This window comes from Schistocerca americana, chromosome 8, assembly GCF_021461395.2.
Source record: "Schistocerca americana isolate TAMUIC-IGC-003095 chromosome 8, iqSchAmer2.1, whole genome shotgun sequence".
In the NCBI taxonomy this organism is placed as follows: domain Eukaryota; kingdom Metazoa; phylum Arthropoda; class Insecta; order Orthoptera; family Acrididae; genus Schistocerca; species Schistocerca americana.
In genome coordinates this window covers 316,479,130-316,497,503 of record NC_060126.1, presented here as the reverse complement: position 1 = coordinate 316,497,503, position 18,374 = coordinate 316,479,130, and positions in this window count along the sequence as shown.

Below are 18,374 nucleotides of genomic sequence, written 5' to 3'. Positions count from 1 at the left end.
CACAGTGGGTTAAAGGATAGGGTATACTGAAATATTATGAGAATAAGAGTTGCCTCGAGAACAAGGGGCACCTACTCTCTGCGATGCAATAGATTGACGATAATGACTGGAGGTGCTAATGAATCAAATACTAATCTCCTAACTGTGTAGCAGCACCGCAATTAGTAGTGAGAGCTCAAATGGGATCCCATGCAGAAACAAGCAAGGTGGACTTGTAGTAAAGTGAGTGCGCGAGCTGCAGAGGGATTCAGTATAAAATTGATAAGGTCCTACAATGCCAGAGCCGCAAAACACTGTACCAGTACCGAAACATGCAGCATGTCGTCGGTAGGCAGCGTCCTGATGATGTAGGCGCCGACTTCTGCCGTGCAGCAACTCTTTGTCAACCCCTGGCCTCGAAGGCTGTCCGAGAATTCTGAGTTCTTCCGAAAACGAGCGACCAAGTCGCAAGACCGTCCGACTTCGTGGAAGATCAGATCCCGAATCCCCTGCCCGCGCAACGCAAGAGAGAAGCTAACATTTGTCTAATCCCTACTCTCCTCGAAAAACCGCGAATCAGCATTCAGTGCTGATTCCAAAATTCCCCCACACTGTCTCGGTACATCATTCACGCCAATAGCGACCATTCCCTCTTTCGAGCAGGGCTTTATGACGTCAACTAGCCTCAGTTTAAGTTGACCAATCATACTTCTGCTATTCAGCAGAGGGCACTGAACCTGCCATTTGACCGACTACGAAAACAGCCTGCCTAGACCACCAGCCATCCAGCGCCAGACAGTCGCACCAAGCAGGGCATGGTCCACAAGTATTCTCAGAATCAAGATGGCAATGCAGTCAGTTGGTGCCAGGAGTCTTCGTTCCGGACGCGCCAGAAAGGTAAACATATAAACTGCGGCGACACTCAGACGTCTCGCAGGTCGTTTCGCCCCGCAGACAACAGGTGAAACTCGGCCGACGTCAGTCGTTCCGCCAGGTGCTTAAGAATATTGTACGAACCCCTCAGAATTCAGGGAAGTGCAGCCCCCAACAGGAAACGCCGTGTGCCGCCTCCTCCGATGCTTGCCTCGCACAGGCCACCTAGGGAACTTACCCAACATGTATAGGAATCAAGTGAGAAGTTACTTTTTGAGCTCTCAGTACAGATACTCTCATTATAATAACCTTATTCAGTCTGTTACTACCGTGCAATGACATAGGACATTAACAAAATTGAAGAAAAGGAGAGGAGACATGCAAAAGAGGACATGGAACCTCTCATTGTCTCGGCTTATCCGTAGATATCTAACCATCTTGGGAAAATGGAGATAAATGTTTTCAAAGTCATTTAGATGCCTTTTAGCGCACGATAATCCTGTTCGGAATTGTGACACATTGACCACCGTCGCGGTCTAGCAGTTCTGCGCCCTATGTTCGAAATCGTATTATTTTTATCTTCTGTACGAATAACACCTGTGTAACACCCGCATCACGTATGTCTGTGTTTGCGACATTCATTTGCTGCCAGAAGATAGCCTAAGAAGCCGAAAGTCGGTTCGTGAGCAAATAAATATAATTGTGCAGAAAATTAAGTGTTTGTCTTTCTAATATTGTTATCATGTTCTGCCAATCACCGACGGAAAATTCAGGCTGCTTCTTAATTTCATGCCACTTTATGCATTAGGTCAACTCCGTGTTACGGTATCCATCTCTTGCATGATCTGGCTATATTCCATCTTCCAGTGCATTTATAATTTAGTCTTTATCGGGAATCTTTCTCCACCCGTACGCTCTACGCGTTTCTTAAAATTTCTTCTATTTTGCTTCATTTTGTCGTTTTGTCTATATATTCCTAAATCTTTCCTTGTACCCGCATTTCTTTTTCGATCTTCCCTTGTACATTCATTCACTCTTCTTAGATATCCATTTCTGGAAACTTGGTTCTACTTTTTTGGTGTCTTTTGTTGCCCACGTTTCTTTTCCGTAAGTAGGACTTAGTACTGCTATTGCTTTACAAAACTTCAACTGGGTTTCTTCCCTGGCTTAATTCAACGAACTTTTTGCGATGCTCCACATATGGAAATAATTTATTTAATTTACGGTCCACATCATATTTATATTCGTAAGTGATGTCGTATCCCTGGTATTTGAAATCTACTTCCTCCAATATTTTATTATTCAAGACTGTTTTATGTCTTACTGGTCGTCTAACCTAAAATGCCATGACTTTTGTTTTATTTATTGACAACTTAGCTTGCAGTCTGAGGCTATCTGCTGCAACTTATATACCCCCATCTGAAGATTATCGTCGTTCTCTGTAGCGAGGATATAGTCATCTGGATATAAAATCACATTTAGTTTAGGGTTGCGAAAATTCAATTGATATTTTAATTTTTGTTTCTCATTCATGTACTCATGTCTTTAGAAGATTACTATACGAATTTTTTCAAATGTATATTTAAATAATGTTCCTTAATTCGTCTATATCAGTATGACTGGTGAATGAATTTAGAAAAAACTAAGAAACAGTAAATAAACGATAAAATTATTTGAATTTTTTTCGGTTTCATCTAGTGTTTCTTGATTCATAATCAATTGCACACGCTAGTTTTGGTAAAGTGATACGTTGTGGACCGCGAAATTATTGCCAACGCATAATATCTTCAGCAATATTAGCGTGAGATTCACTCGAAGAAACGTTAACCTGTCAAATCTGTCTTCGTGCCGTACTCGAGGTGTCAGGAATTTCTGTGTTTCGAATGTTTCTAGTATCTATATCACTCAAGGGAATGCACCATATGCATGGGTGTGTGTGTTGTTCATAGCATAAGTTAGATTAAGTTAGTTTAAGTAGGGTGTAAGTCTAGGGACCGATGGCCTCAGCAGTTTGGTCCTTCAGGAATACACACACATATACACACACACACACAAATGCACCAAATCCTCCTGAAGAATAAACGTAAGAATGAAATACAATAATTAATATACGAATTGATATAAGAATGAAATACAAGAATATAAGAATTTAAAAACATTATAGCCCTTGAAAATACCATACAAACAAATATAGATAAGATTAGATTAGATCATGAATACGACACTTCGTAATGATGTGGAAACGTGTCAGGTTAATAAAAGGTGTCTATACAAGATATTACACTACAGAAAATATTACATGACACTTAATATTTTAATTTTTTTCTTTTTTTTCTTTTTGATGGAGCTTGGGGAAATTACCCACTTACTACGTCCAAAAATTCATCTAATGAGTAGGAGGAGTTGCCATTAAGAAATTCTTTTAATTTCCTTTTAAATGCTATGTGGCCATCTGTCAGACTTTTGATGCTATTAGGTAAGTGACCAAAGACTTTTGTGGCAGCATAATTTACCCCCTTCTGAGCCAAAGTTAGATTTGACCCTGAGTAGTGAAGATCATCCTTTCTCTTAGTGTTGTAGTCATGTACACTGCTATTACTTTTGAATTCAAATTTCATAAGTGCAACTATTCTGATTACACGCTTTTGTGCAATGAACACTCTTTTACTCAATGATTAGTTACCCCAGAATATGATGCCATACGAAAGCAGAGAATGAAAATAGGCGTGGTAAGCTAATTTACTGAGATGTATTTCACCAAAATTTGCAATGACCCTAATAGCATAAGTAGCTGAACTTAAACGTTTCAGCAGATCTTCAGTGCGTGTTTTTCCAGTTCAGCCCCTCATCAACGTATACACCTAGAAATTTTGAATATTCTACCTTAGCTACCGATTTCTGATCGAAGTCTATGTTTATTAATGGTGTCATTCCATTTACTGTGTGGAATTGTATGTACTGTGTTTTGTCAAAGTTTAATGAGAGCCCTTTTGCAGATGATTTTCTGAAAAACATCGTTTACAATTTCACCAGTTAATTCTTGTCTGTTGGGTATGACAGCTGTAACGTACTTGTATCATCGGCAAAAAGTACCAGCTTCGCATCTTCGTGAATATAGAATGCCAAGTCATTAATATATACACTCCTGGAAATGGAAAAAAGAACACATTGACACCGGTGTGTCAGACCCACCATACTTGCTCCGGACACTGCGAGAGGGCTGTACAAGCAATGATCACACGCACGGCACAGCGGACACACCAGGAACCGCGGTGTTGGCCGTCGAATGGCGCTAGCTACGCAGCATTTGTGCACCGCCGCCGTCAGTGTCAGCCAGTTTGCCGTGGCATACGGAGCTCCATCGCAGTCTTTAACACTGGTAGCATGCCGCGACAGCGTGGACGTGAACCGTATGTGCAGTTGACGGACTTTGAGCGAGGGCGTATTGTGGGCATGCGGGAGGCCGGGTGGACGTACCGCCGAATTGCTCAACACGTGGGGCGTGAGGTCTCCACAATACATCGATGTTGTCGCCAGTGGTCGGCGGAAGGTGCACGTGCCCGTCGACCTGGGACCGGACCGCAGCGACGCACGGATGCACGTCAAGACCGTAGGATCCTACGCAGTGCCGTAGGGGACCGCACCGCCACTTCCCAGCAAATTAAAGAGGCTGTTGCTCCTGAGGTATCGGCGAGGACCATTCGCAACCGTCTCCATGAAGCTGGGCTACGGTCCCGCACACCGTTAGGCCGTCTTCCGCTCACGCCCCAACATCGTGCAGCCCGCCTCCAGTGGTGTCGCGACAGGCGTGAATGGAGGGACGAATGGAGACGTGTCGTCTTCAGCGATGATATTCGCTTCAGCCTTGGTGCCAATGATGGTCGTATGCGTGTTTGGCGCCGTGCAGGCGATCGCCACAATCAGGACTGCATACGACAGAGGCACACAGGGCCAACACCCGGCATCATGGTGTGGGGAGCGATTTCCTACACTGGCCGTACACCACTGGTGATCGTCGAGGGGACACTGAATAGTGCACGGTACATCCAAACCGTCATCGAACCCATCGTTCTACCATTCCTAGACCGGCAAGGGAACTTACTGTTCCAACAGGACAATACACGTCCGCATGTATCCCGTGCCACCCAACGTGCTCTAGAAGGTGTGAGTCAACTACCCTGGCCAGCAAGATCTCCGGATCTGTCCCCCATTGAGCATGTTTGGGACTGGATGAAGCGTCGTCTCACGCGGTCTGCACGTCCAGCACGAACGCTGGTCCAACTGAGGCGCCAGGTGGAAATGGCATGGCAAGCCGTTCCACAGGACTACATCCAGCATCTCTACGATCGTCTCCATGGGAGAATAGCAGCCTGCATTGCTGCGAAAGGTGGATATACACTGTACTAGTGCCGACATTGTGCATGCTCTGTTGCCTGTGTCTATGTGCCTGTGGTTCTGTCAGTGTGATCATGTGATGTATCTGACCCCAGGAATGTGTCAATAAAGTTTCCCCTTCCTGGGACAATGACTTCACGGTGTTCTTATTTCAATTTCCAGGAGTGTATTAAGAACAGCAGAGGACCCAAGACCGAACTTTGCGGCACCCCATTCTTGATTGTTCCCCAGTTTGAGAAATCACGTTTTATGTGAACTGCTTATTTCAACTTTCTGCACTCTTCCAGATAGGTATGATTCAAATCATTTGAGCGCTGTCCCATTCACACCACAGTACTTGAGCTTATGTAGAAGTATTCCATGATTTACACAATCAAAAACCTTTGAGAGATCACAAAAAATCCCAACGGGTGACTTCGGTTAGTCAGAGCATTTAATACTTCATTAGTGAAAGCATATATAGCATTTTCCGTTGAAAAACCTTTCTGAAAACCAAACTGACACTTCGTTAAAACTTTATTTTTGCAAAGGTGTGAAGCTACTGTACAATACATTACTTTTTCAAGAATTTTGGATAAGGCAGTCATACGAGAGATTGGGCGGTAGTTATTGACATCAGACATATCCCCTTTTTTATGCAGTGGTTTAACAATGGCATACTTCAGTCTATGTGGGAAAACACCCTGCTTCAGAGAGTTATTACATATGTGGCTAAGAGTCCCACTTATCTCTTGGGAACAAGCTTTTATTATCCTGCTGGAAACGCCATTAATTCCATGTGAGCTTTTATTCTTGAGAGAGTTTATTATCTTCCTAATTTCAGAAGGAAAAGTGGGTGGAATTTCAGTTCTATCAAATGGTGTGGGTAAGGCCTCTTCCATTAACTGTCTTGCTTCTTCTAATGAACATTTAGATCCTATTTTCTCTACAACATTTAAAAAATGATTATTCAAAATGTTTTCGACTTCCGGCTTGTTGTTTGTCAAGTTTTCATTCGCTTTGATGGTAATGCCGTCATCCTATACTCTTGATTGCCCTGTATCCCTTGTAATAATATTCGAAATTGTTTTGATTTTGTTGTCAGAGGTATTAATCTCAGACATGATGAACATGCTTCTGGACTTTTTAATAACCTTTCTTAATGTAGCACAGTAGTTTTTAAAATATTTGGCTGTTTCTGGGTCATTACTCTTTCTTGTTGTTAGATACAGTTCCCTCTTGTGGTTACAAGATATTTTTATTCCTTTAGTGAGCCAAGGTATTTTGCATGGTTCCTTTTAGTTAGATTGAACTACTTTCTTGGGGAAACAGTTTTCAAATTCTCTTACAAGTGTATCATGAAACAAGTTATATTTTAAATTATCACCGGGTTCCTTGTACACCTCATCCCAGTCTAACTGCTGAAGATTTTCTCTGAAATTTTTAATTGTTGAGTCATTAATTGAACGCACAACTTGGGAGGGTAGTTTTGAATTACTGAATGGAGCTATGTCATATACTGTAACTAGCTGAGCACCATGATCAGAAAGGCCATTCTCAACAGGAGAAGAATTTATGTTTTTAAACTTATCTTGGTCTATAAAAGTGTTATCTATCAACGTGCTGCTGTCCTTTACTAACCGAGTAGGAAAATTAATTGCAGATGTCAGACTGAAAGAACCGAGCAAGACTTCCAGATCATTCTTCCTATTACACTGTTTGTGAATCAGAGTTATAATTTTCCAATTAACGAAATGTCCTTGGATCCCCTAACTTGATAAGAAACAATCGTACAGTAACCTTCTATAGACATGGGTAGATAAATGAAAACAATAAAATAAATAAGAATAATAATAGGGTTTCGAATATGGGGTGCAAAACCCAGAAGCCACGACGCTGGCTACTGTTCCACCATTCCAGCTGACATTATTGAGTGCTAAAAGGCATCTAAATCACATCGAAAACTTCGATAGTCGTTCTCTCAGAAACAGTCGATTATCTATGTGTTCGCTTGTTTTGACTCCTCTTCCACTGAGCGAAGTTTCTGGGAAACCTCCTCGTGAATACTCCTGGTTTTGCAAAGTATAAACTATTCTCACTGTGTCGCCAGGAGGAAATTGTGATCCTCTTCATCTTCTACCCTTTCAACGAATTATAGGACGTGTGACCTTTTGACTAAACATTCACACGTCTCTCTAGTTCAGTGGTTCTCAATCTGTGGTTAATTACTCACTTGGGGTAAAACGTAATTTTCTGAGGGATAAAAACAAATGTGCTAGTGTTTCGGTCACGAGACTAAGATCACTGCAATTATCACTATTTCGTAAGACGGCATTACTTATTACATAAGTTGTCAGTAATTGCATTTGTTCGGACACAAGCATTAAGGTGCGACACAATTCGGTAGAGTTTACAGCTTCTTAAATGACTCTTCCTCACATAGTCCATCGACTACACTCATACTGGGTGGTTATAATTAATGTGCAGCTAGTTACGAAGGTCGAATGTGAGCTGTAATTATCGTACGACAGCGAAACTTCGTAGCTATGTTATGCGTTAATGTGGAATCGTTTTACCAATAGAAAAAAAATAGTTCCAATTTTGGCCACCACGTGCAAATGTGGCGCTGTGAATGCAAGAAAGATGTATAGAAATTTTTGAATATTAGAAGTGGTACGTAAGCAGGAAAAATCAAACAAGTGAGAAAGGCATAATATTGATTTTATTATTAACTGACATTTACACTATCTGTTCGATATGAGCGTCGAAAAAGTCGACGAGATGCTGTTTCTGTAAAAGGACGTGATGAACAGTTGCTCGCAGCAGTTCTGGTGGAATCTGAGTGACTTGTTCCTGTGCACCGACCTTCAGATCAGGTAGAGACCGAACGTATCCCTGATGTCTTTTTTACACATCCACAGAGCCAAAATTCACCTGCATTCAGATTATCTGATCTTGCAGGCCATTCATCTGGCAAAGCTCTGGTGATAACACGTTCGTGGAAGGTTGCGTTAGCAGAACTTTCACTGGGTGAGCGACAGGAAGTGTAGTCCCATCTTGCGTGAAAACAGTGGTTTCCGCACAGTTGTGCTCTTCCAAAGCACGAATCACTTGCCGTACAAGGAGATCTCGATAACGTGCAGACGTCAAGGTGTACCTGACAGGCCCTCTGGCCGGCCGGTGTGGCCGAGCGGTTCTAGGCACTTCAGTCTGGAACCGCGCGACCGCTACGGTCGCAGGTTCGAATCCTGCCTCGGGCTTGGATGTGTGTGATGTCCTTAGGTTAGTTAGGTTTAAATAGTTCTAAGTTCTAGCGGACTGATTATCTCAGATGTTAAGTCCCATAGTGCTCGGAGCCATTTGAACCATTTTGAACAGGCCCTCTGAGTGTATTCTATTCATGTCCATTGTGCATTACGACGGAATTGGGTGGTTCCAGCAGAACAGTGCGACAACCCATACGTTCACAACTGCTACAGAGTGGCTCCAGGAACACTCTTCTTAGTTTAAACACATCCGCTGGCAGCCAAATTCCCCAGACATGAACAATATGGAGCATATCTGGGATGTCTTGCAAAGTGCTGTTCAGAAGAGAACTCCACCCCGTCGTACTGGACAGACCTGCGGGATTCATGGTGTCAGTTCCCTCCAGCACTACTTCAGAAGTTAGCCGAGTCCATGCCACGACGTGTCGCGTGCTCGCGGGGGCCCTACACAATATTAGGCAGGTGCACCAGTTCCTTTGGTTCTCCATTGTATTTCCTAGGCATCTTTACGTGCTCTCTGTGCGCTCAGAACTGAAAAGAGCGACGTGACGTGATTGCAGGCATACTGGAGACACTGTCCGACCCACTTATACAGTACAAAGCTTTATCGGATCTCCACTGTGGTTTCCATATCAAGATTCTCATCGTCATAAATACGGCGAAAAAAGGACGATAGTTTGTCAACGAGTAAGGTGAAATAAACAACCTGTTTCTTGCTCAAAGGGAACCTGAATGAATGGACGTAAGTCGTAGTTCGAAATACACCCTCGAAAATCATAGAACCACCTCGGGTGTGAACTATTGCCACACATGGCCTCAGTGGGTCGTCGGCGAGACGGTACCCTGCATTATTTCAAATGAGGATAATCGCATCCTTCCAGCCAGGTTCTGCTCACTTCCTGTGTTGCTGGGCCCATCATATATATGCTTCTTCATGTGCCGTTGTTAAGGTGTCCGAATCAAAATATCCATAGCGCACAGTTCCCATCACAGCGGTTGCTCAGATGCTGCTAGAGATGAACCCTTGTTCACTGACAGCAGCAGTTCGTATAAAGTTTAAAACTGCTTGTTACAACAATGTATAACACTCGTCCTTGTCGGTTAGTATCTTTTTACGATCACTTTTGTTACATAGCTCCGACTGGTACACCATCCTTCGTAGACAAGTTGCACAATCTGCGGGCGTTTTCTTATATGGCTGCGAGCACATCATACCTTGTAGACATGTAGAAATTAACACATTGATTCACCAACAAATCGGATAACTTCATTCATAATTTGGTCATTGGTACATCCAAACAAGACAGTTCCTTTCGGCCGTTGTGTGACATATCCACATTGATCCACGTTAATGTGCTGTTCCCACTTAATCGAGTGGCATATACACAGCACTTCTCTACCATGATTGATATCACCGGTGGAGGATCACATGACCACCAGGTGCCTATTCTGGTCTACCTACAGCGCCCCATAGCGACCAGTGTCTCCTTTTAAAGGGATGGTGACTAATATTTTCTCCAGTGAACTTGTTTAAACGCTCGTTCCAATAATTCTGCAAAAACAGTTTCACACCAATAAAAAAACTGTAAGATACTTTCTGGCGTATTGTTTATTATCTTTATATAATAAAGTATATCCTAGGATTGATCTTTGCTCTAAGCACTATGGGACTTAACATCTGAGGTCATCAATCCCCTGGACTTAAAACTACTTAAACCTAACTAACATAAGAACATCACACACATCCATGCCCGAGGCAAGATTTGAACCTGCGACCGTAGCAGCAGCGCGGTTCTGGACTGAAGCGCCTAGAACCGCTCGGCCACAGAGGCCGGCTGGGATTGATCTCAGTAATTTTGTCTCTACTGATTCAATACGGCTTTCTTCCCTCTTTGGCCACTATCCATATTTTACTTCCATAAACATTTTCTGGTAAGACCACAACTTCATAGAAACAGTGATTTCGTTTTAAAATTATATTAACAAAGCGCAATTTACATCAAGCATTCGTATTGTAAAGACCGCTTTTAACCGAATTAGGCTACCTGAAGTTCTAAAATATGGAGAGAGTGGTAGCTCTTAGCGGAATCAGCTGGTGTGCGTCATCACGGTTCTTCGATCTTCAATATCTCTCCAGCTGTCTTCACAAAAAGCTTCATGTTGTTGCAGATGAAGCGGTCTCCGACCAGATAGACCTAATAAACGTCTTACAAGGCGTAACCAGTAGTAATTTAGTTAGGAAATAGCATTCTAGGTTTCATTTTCACTCGCTAATGTTATTATAAAGCATTCTGTATTTTCGCATTTCAGTGAAATGATAACTAGTTCGTGTTAAAAAAATTAATACAACCTTCAAATAACAAAAAAATAAATGAGACGTTGAGGTGCAGACCTGAGTTTCTAGTGAGGACCTAAAGTATTAGTGAATGACTAGAAAATAGGTAAATTTACTGTTAAAAAATTAAAGAAACATTCAACTCAGGAACACGTTTTCTCACTGTTCCAGTGATCGTGAAAAATGATTCTCCAAACCGATCTTGCACACGTGTTTTATTTGTCAACAACGATAAAAATTATATCCTCTTCAAAAGCCCACTGCGCGTATCGAGAGAGCGACTGGACTAAAATAGATAGACAGCATACGCTATGTAATCATAAGTATCCGGAAGCCCCCCAAAACATACGTTTTTCATATTAGGTGCGTTGTGCTGCCACCTACTGCCAGGTACTCCATATCAGCGACCTAAATAGACATCGTGAGAGAGCAGAATGGGGCGCTCCGCGGAACTCACGGACTTCGAACGTGGTCTGCTCATTGGGTGTCACTGGTATCATACGTCTGTACGCGAGATTTCCACACGTCTCAACATCCCTAGGTCCACTGTTTCTAATGTGATAGTGAAGTGGAAAGGTGTAGGGACACGTACAGCACAAAAGCGTACAGGTCGACCTCGTCTGTTGACTGACAGAGACCGCCGACAGTTGAAAAGGGTCGTAATGTGTAACATGGAATCTATTCAGACCATCACAGAGGAATCCAAAACTGCATCAGGATCCACTGAAAGTAATATGACAGTCAGTCGGGAGATGTGAAAACTTGGATTTAGTGGTCGAGCTACACATCACGCCGGTAAATGCCAAATATGCCTCGCTTGGCGTAAGAAGCATAAGCGTTGGACGATTGAACAGCGGAAATATGTTGTGTGGAGCGACGAATCGCGGTACACAATGTGGCAATCCGCTGGCAGAGTGTGGGTATGGCGAATGCCCGGTGAACGTCATCTGACAACGTGTGTAGTACCAACAATAAAATACGGAGGCGGTGGTGCTACGGTGTGGTCGTATTTCTCATGGCGGGGGCTTGCACCCTTGTTGTTTTGCGTGGCACTATCACAGCACAGGCCTACACTGATGTTTTGAGTACCTTCCTGCTCCCACTATTGAAGAGTAATTCGGGGATAGCGACTGCATCTTTCAACACGATCGAGCACGTGTTCATAATGCTGGTGGAGTGATTACACGACAATAACAACCCTGTAATGGACTGGCCTGCACAGAGTACTGACCTGAATCCAGTATAACACCTTTGGGATACCGACTTCGTGCCAGGCCTCACCCACCGACATCGATACCTCTCCTCAGTGCAGCACTCCGTGAAAAATGGGCTGCCATTCCCCAAGAAATCTTCCAGCATCTGACCGAACGTATGCTTGCGAGAGTGTCAGTTGTCATCAAGGATAATGGTGGGCCAATAACATATTGAATTCCAGCATTACCGAGGGAGGGATTCACGAATTTGTAAGTCATTTTGAGCTAGGTGTCCGGATACTTTTGATCATATAGTGTATATTAGGCTTTACTTCCATATTTTTGCGTGGGATATATTGTCCTAGGGAAAGTCCCGAACAGCGACAGCTCTTCAGTTCCGACCACAGTTTTCAGGAAGCTTTCCTTGGTTGTAAGGCAAATGCCGGAACCGATAGTTCCATTTCAGACGTTCCACATTTGAATCCCTAACAACCCACCAACAACTTGCCTAGTATACAGCTGAAAAGACCTGACCTCTACAATGGATGCAACTTCGAATAACCTGCTCTGTCCTTCGTGGAATGAAAAGAGAAACGAAAGAATAATACTGAAATCACCAACTCCAGGTCGTGACCAAGTCCAAGCAAATGTCGAGGCTGGAAATCTGCTACCAAATATTCCTAAATGAGAACATCTTTTCCAAATTTCCAGTTTGCCTGCAGCTGCAAGGAACAGAGATTTACAACAGCCCTCCCTACGATCATGAAAAGAGAACTAACAAAATAAAAATAATGTGAGAAGAGGACGGGTATTCTATAACAAGATTTTTATTTGTAAATATCATTTTTAGAAGTGTTTTAAATTTATTCATCTTCAGTTAACTGTTCTATTGCACACTCGTTGATGCTAAACCATGATACTAAAGATATTCCACTTGGTTCAGGTTGGGTCCCTGTGCAGCGCAGTCCATGTCAGGAATGCTATTGTCGACAAACCACTGGTCCACATTTGCTGCTTTATGACAGGGTGCTTTGTCGTGTTGGTGCCAATAACCATCGTCCTCGAACTGTTCCTCTACTGTAAGTACTGCACAACGCTGTAAAATGTGTTCATATCTCTCCGCATTTAGCGTTTCTTAAGCACAATAAAGGGACTACATACTAACCACGGAAAATACCTCCATACCCAACCACCACCTCCTTAGCCCACTGTTGGCCGTACGCATTCTGCGGGTGACGTTCTCCAGGCACACGTCAAATCTAAACCCTTCCACTGGATTGTCACAGGGTAGTCAATACTCCCTATCACTCGTTTTCAGTCATCCACGATCAAACGACGGTGTTCATTGGACGTGTGCCTTATGAGAACTTGCTCTCGATCGCATACCACTCTTTCTAACAACATAAACACAATTTTTGTGCGAACTGGACTACTAGTAGCTCTTTGAAACTCACGACTCATTCCTTCCGCTGGTTTCGTGCAGTTTTTTGCGACCATTCTCCGAAATGCTGGACGTCTCTGTCTATCAGAACCTGAGGGCTACCTCGTTTCGTCAGCTGTGGTTGTTCCTTTGCGTTTCGACAGTCACATCACCAACAGACAAATTTGGCTGCCTTAAAAATGTTGAAATGTCCCGAATGGATTTGCTTGTCGGGTGACGTCCAATAACTAGACCAGTTCCGGAGTGACTGCGCTCTTCTGACCAACCCATTCTGCGTTACTGCTTTTCTGCTGACGACTCACTACCCCCCGCTTCCTTTTACATTACATTACATTAACACTTGTTCCATGCATCATGAATACGACATTTAGAAATGATGTGGGACGTGTCAGCTGAAAATAAGTTTTCTTTTCACAATAATACTTTTTCCCTACTTCAGATCTAAAAATTTATCTATTCTTTAAATTTGTTTTTAATTTCTATCAGACTTTTAATACTATTCTACAAATAACCAAAGATTTCTATGGCAGCATAATTCACCCCGTTTTTGTGCCAAAGACAGATAGAACCCAGAATAGTAGAATAGTGGCAATCATTCTTTCTTCTAGTGTTGGACCTATGCACTTTGCTATTATTTTTGGATTGGGATGGATTATTAATAACAAATTTCGTAAGTAAAAATATGTACTCCGGTGGTTCTGTGAATATCCTAAGTTCATTAAATAAATATCCGCAAGGTGGTCCTGGGTCGGCTGCAGCTGTTAGTCTGATTATGTGCTTTTGCATTATCAATACTTTTTCTCTTAATGATAAATTGCCCCAAAATATGATGCCATTTGAAAGCAGTGAATGAAAATAGGCATAGTAGGCTAATTTACTGATACGTTTACCACCAAAATTTTCAATAACACTAATGGCATCAGTAGCTGAAGCTAAATGTTTCAGCAAATCATCAATTTGTTTCTTCCAATTTAATTTCTCATCAATGTAAAAACCCAGAAATTTGGAATGTTATGCCTTAGCAACCACACTTCTGTTCAAAGTCTATATTTATCGATGGTGTTATACCATTTATTGTACAGAACTGGGTATCCGGCGTTTCCTCAAAGTTTAGTGAGGGTCCATTTGCAGAAAACCACTTAATAATTTTTGTAAAGAAATTATTTACAATTTCCTCAGCTAATGTTTGTTTGTTGAATGAGATCGCTATATTGTATCATTAACAAAAACCATTTTGCACTGTCCCAGTCATATCACAATACTTATGCTTTTCTAGAAGAATTTCATGATTCAAACAGTCAAAAGCCTTTGAGCACAAAAAAACCCAATGGGTAGTGTTCGGTTGTTCAGGGCAATTAATATTTCATCAGAGATAGCGCATATATCATTTTCTATTGAAAAGCCTTTCTGAAAACCAAACTGGCATTTTGTTAATACTTCATTTTCACAAATATGTGAAGCTACTCTTGATACATTAATTTTTCAAGAATTTTCAGTAAAACTGTCAGAATAAGTAAACACGCAGATTACGGCGCTGCAGTCGGCAACGCCTATATAAGACAATAAGTGTCTGGTGCAGTTTAGGATCAGTTGCTGCTTTTATAATGGCACGTTACCAAGATTTAAGTGAGTTTGAAAGTGGTGTTGTAGCCGACGCACGAGCGATAGGACACAGCATCTCCGAGGTAGTGATGAAGTGGGGATTTTTCCGTACGACCATTTCACGAGTGTACCGTGAATATCAGGAATCCGGGAAAACATCGAATCTCTGACATCGCTGCGGCCGGAAAAAGACCCTGCAAGAATGAGACCAACGGCGACTGAGAATCAATCAACGTGACAGAAGTGCAACCCTTCCGCAAATTGCTGCAGATTTCAATGCTGGGCCATCAACAAGTGTCACCGTGCGAAACACGCATCGAAACATCATCGATATTGGCTTTCGGAGCCGAAGGCCCACTCGTGTACCCTTGATGACTGCACGACAGAAAGCTTTACGCTTCACCAGAGCCCGTTCAACATTGGACTGTTGATGACTGGAAACACGTTGCCTGGTCGGACGAGTCTCGTTTCTAATTGTATCGAGCGGATGAACGTGTATGGGTATGGAGACACCCTCATGAATCCATGGACCCTGCATGTCAGCAGGAGACTGTTGAAGCTTGTGGAGGCTCTGTAATGGTGAGGGGCGTGTGCAGCTGGAATGATATGGGACACCTGATACGTCTAGATACGACTCTGACAGGTGACACGTACGTAAGCATCCTGTCTGATCACATGCTTCCATTCACGTCCTCTGTCATTCCGACGGACTTGGGCAATTCCAGCAGGACAACGCGTCACCATGTCAAGAATTGCTACAGAGTGGCTCCAGGAACACTCTTCTGAGTTTAAACACATCAGCTGGCCACCAAACTCCCCAGACATGAACATTATTGGGCATATCTGGGAAGCCTTGCAACGTGCTGTTCAAAAGAGAACACCTCCTACTCTTACGGATTTATGGATAGCCCTGGTGTATTCATGGCGTTAATTCCCTCCTGCACCACTTCAGACATTAATCAAGTGCATGCCACGTTGTGTTGCTTCACTTCTGCGTGCTCGTGGGGGAACTACACGATATTAGGCAGGTGTAACAGTTTCTTTGGCTGTTCAGTGTAGTACTCTGTTGGAAATGCCATCAGTTCCGTGCGAGCTATTACTTGTGAGTGAATTTATTATTTTTCTAGTTTCAGTTGGAGAGGATATTTTATCGAATTGCATAGGTATTGCCTCTTCCATATAGAGCCTTTCATTTTCTAATGATCTGCTGGATACCATTTTCTCTAAAACGCTTAAAAATTGTTATTAAATATATTTTCTACTTTTGACTTTTTGTTAACAGACTTTTCATTGAGTTTGACAGAAATACAGTCTTCCTGTGCTCTCCGTTGTTCTGTTTCCCTTTTAACAATATTCCAAACTGTTTTGATTTTATTATCAGTTGTACTAACGACGGACATAATGAACATATTTCTGGACTTTTTAATAACTTATCTTAATACAATTGCAGTAGTTTTTATAATGTCTGTTTCTGGATCATTACTCCTTCTAGGATAAGATACATTTCTTAAAACTGCATTAATTATGGATGTCCGGAAGCTTCTGACTAGATAGTTTATTTTTACATAATATTATTGTTGTGACTTGGCAAGACAGCCAAGTCACAATGAGAGGAAGCCGAAAGGCACGCGTTAAGCTCACGCAGATTGGTGTGAGGTCTGGAACAGTTAAAGGAATTAATAGTAGCAAATAAAGTACGTACTTGATGTAATACTTAACTTTAATCCACAATTGTAGAACATCTCTCTTCACGGTACATGTTATAACCACAATATAAAATAATATCAAATGCTATGGCGCCTTGCTAGGTCGTAGCAAATGACGTAGCTGAAGGCTATGCTAACTATCGTCTCGGCAAATGAGAGCGTAGTTGTCAGTGAACCTTTCCTAGCAAAGTCGGCTGTACAACTGGGGCGAGTGCCAGGACGTCTCACTAGACCTGCCGTATGGTGGCTCTCGGTCTGCAATCACTGACAGTGGCGACACGCGGGTCCGGCGTATACTAACGGACCGCGGCCGATTTAAAGGCTACCACCTAGCAAGTGTGGTGTCTGACGGTGACACCACAATTATCTCCCACATTCCTGATCTCTTCTGTATGTTACAAGTTCCTGCTGTAATTACTGAAAGTATTTCCTGAAAATTTCAGAAGCACTTTCCCAAGACTGGTAAGTTGAATGAAGTAGAGTTACAAGTTGTCGTCACATCTTGTATACAGTAGATGCTGGTAACATAGTTCGTTATGAAATGTTCGTTAATTCACCGTAAAACAGAATCATTGCAGTGTGCTGCACTTAATGTAATAAGTGTTGCGATGTTTACTTGGTTATGTATTTCAGAGAAACGTTGAGAGCTTCGCTTATTTTCTACCGAATACTTTTTACATGTATGTAATACGAAAACAGAGGTGTAACGCGCTTTATAAAAGTTTTATTTATTTATTTATTTTTTATTTATTTTGCCAATGAATATGAAATGTGTAATGTTTGTGTCATGCAGATTTACTGTGTGATGTGTTGTTGAGCAAATTACTTCACCTACAAAAACAATACGCAATTTTCATAATGAAATCAATCCCTCTGAAATTTATCCAGTCTCGTGAGCAACGAGTTCTATGGCCCTGTGCAGTAAACTGATAAAATTCCTTTTGCAAATAAAAAATGAAATAAATTCTCCTTAGCTCTAGAGTCGCAACGGATGTAATTTTGATATTCTGTTCTCTCCGCGGTAGGTACAGAAAATATTGAGTCCTGGCAGAGTGAAGTGAAATGACGGCCGTAAAACAGCTTCATACAGATAATGTCAGTAGATTGGTTGATAAATGAATAACCCTGCAAACGTTCAGTGAAAATAAGGGACATTGGCTCAGCGCTGTGCAATGCTGCCCACATTGAAGCTGTTGCAAACATTAACACTTTTCTGAATCTGGCGCATTAATAATTTTCTGATTGAAAAATTATTTCTTTTTAAAAAAATATTCATTGGGTTCAAATAAACACGACATGGAAGAGGATGAGATCCTGATAAGGGGATATCCTAAACCAAATGCTTCAGTCTGAAAATTCTATTCAAAATAAAGCTTCTCCTTCACAAAATCTGATATGAAACAATTTACATTAACTACAAAATCATTGAACTTCTCAACTGTTCTACAGTTCTCACTTATTGTCGGAGCTACATTGTTACATGACAAAAGGTCTGACGTCGTTCGACAAAACAGATTCCAGAATTTAATTTCTCTGTATCAGGATTACAAAACACACAAAATATTAAAAATCGGGTATTCTTAACAACCTATACATTAAATCTGA